The sequence below is a fragment of the Corvus moneduloides genome, chromosome 26, assembly GCF_009650955.1.
Source record: "Corvus moneduloides isolate bCorMon1 chromosome 26, bCorMon1.pri, whole genome shotgun sequence".
NCBI classification, from domain to species: Eukaryota; Metazoa; Chordata; class Aves; order Passeriformes; family Corvidae; genus Corvus; species Corvus moneduloides.
The window spans coordinates 5,737,907-5,740,163 of record NC_045501.1 but is presented as its reverse complement, the minus strand read 5'-3'; positions in this window follow the sequence as shown (position 1 = coordinate 5,740,163).

The following is a 2,257-nucleotide window of genomic DNA, read 5'->3' as shown; positions in this document are numbered from 1 at the left end:
CTAAATGGGGGGATGATGGGGTCTCACCCCAACCGCGCAGTGTGTTGTTAAACCTTGGTGCCTGACCACCACATGGTGGTTTCTGTTGTACCTTCGGGGGTCAGGGTGGCTGCAGCCACATGCACCGCCACAGAGAAAAAAGGACAAAATCCTGCAGTGTCTTTTGCCACTTAGCAAAAACATCAAGGTGATGGATGATGAATCAAAGACTGAGAGAACTGTTTAGGTTGGAAAAAACCTCTAAGATCATTGAGTCCAACCACTTCCCCAAGCATTGCCAAGGCCACCACTGACCCATGTCCCCAAGTACCACATCCATATGGCTTTTAAATCCCTCCAGGGAGGGTGAGACAGTGACTCCACCACTGCCTTGGGCAGCCCGTTCCAGGGCTTGACAACCCTTTCAGTGAAGACATTTTTCCTAATGCTGAATCTAAACTTGCCCTCTTGTGGCTCGAGGCCATTTCATGTTTGTCCTAGTCAGGTCATGAGTTTGGGAGACAAAAGACCCCTTGAAGCAGATGAGGGTGTGGGGTGAGAGCTGCTGAGACAGCAAGGCCATCCCAGGATCCCAGTGGCTGCAAGGACATGGTGTTACAATTTTAAGTCTTGCACAAATGGTCCTTTACCCTACAATTTACCATCTGTGTTTTGAACTTTCCTCCCGCATGCAGTGGACACAGAAGTCTCATGGAAAAAGCACGGGAACATGCAGGGAGGTGGCACTTCCAGGCTCATGCAACACAGGGAGGCTGGATTACGTTAAAATGCAAATCCTGAAGAAAGGAATCCCAGTGTTAACAGAAACCTCTTCCAGCCATATCAGACATTACTCCAAACCAGGTTTTTGTCACTTGGAAGAAATGCACCTGCTTTGGCAGAGCTCTCACTATTTTTTAGTCACAACCCAGTTTGGGGTCCAGCTTCCCGCGGGAGCTCCCTGGGTTATCCATGCGGTGACAGACGCTGATCCTATTCAGTCACAGCAGGGCTGTCTGAGACCTCCTGCTCCTTTCTTTCATTTCCCTTCACAAGGTCCACTTGGAGCTGGCAGCCAGGGGTATCTTTATCCCTCTTTATCCCTCAAGCAGCAGAGGGAAGGGCTGAGCCTGCTGATGCGGAGGCGAACTGAGATGTTCATTACCACCCTCTCCGTGCCAAAGGAGCCCCTCCCACAGCAGGAATTAGTCTATAATTAGCTTACAGAGTAAAGCACTTTTAATTAAGGATTGAAATTCAGCAGGCCATCTGCCTGGTTTTATTTGCAAGGAATAGTCATCTTCTGCTGGCAGCACCATTTTTCCTGGTTCCTCTCTCTAAACCTCTCACTTGGGCTAGACCAGGACTGAGCGTGGGGGTGAAGCCAGGACATCACATCCACACTGTCCAAGACAATGCATTGCAATTTGTTGGTTGTTCCAGTGCAAAGCCTCTCTCAGAGACAGCCATGGAAGCTGGGATGGCATCTTGCTTTCCTTCCAGCATTCCCAGTACTGTGACAGCTGCAAGGATCCCACCCAGGAAATCTCAGCACGTGGTCGCCCTTAGGTCCTTTATGAGCCCTTTGCTTTGCTCTGCAAACACTCAGGGGGCTCAGAAAAGCCAGAAGCACAATTCCTGACACTTTCCTGCCTTGCACAGTTGTGGGAAACAGATGAGATATTGGGAAGGAATTGTTCCCTGGGAGGGTGGGCAGGCCCTGGCACAGGGTGCCCAGAGCAGCTGGGGCTGCCCCTGGATCCCTGGAAGTGTCCAAGGCCAGGCTCGAGAGCGCTTGGAATTTAAGGTCCCTTCCCACCCAAACCATTCTGGGACTCTATAATTCTAAAATTAGGAGAGAGCTTATGAACCACAGCCATGGCATTGTTTGGGAAGCCTGGGGAAAACAAACACAATTCTCAGTGTCCAAGAAACTTTCAGAGAACTTTGGTGTTTGAAGTTAAAACTAAATTATATCTTTTTTTACTCTTTTTTTGTTTTCAAGCTGCAAATGGATGAAGCCCCCCAGCCTTTCTGCAGTGCCCTGCTGTGAGACACGGGCTGGTGCTGCGCATATTGCCAAGGAACCTGAGGGTCTCCAGGGTTCCTTTTTACCTGGAGCTTTCCCGATTGCTGTCATCAAACCAGAGACCAGCAGGAGACACATGTGGGGCTGCTCCCTCCATCCTGGAGATGCTCTTAGAAAAGCTTTTTGTGGAGCAGCTGACTGCCACCCTCATGTCTTTTAGTCCCAACCATTTCCCATATACTCATATTA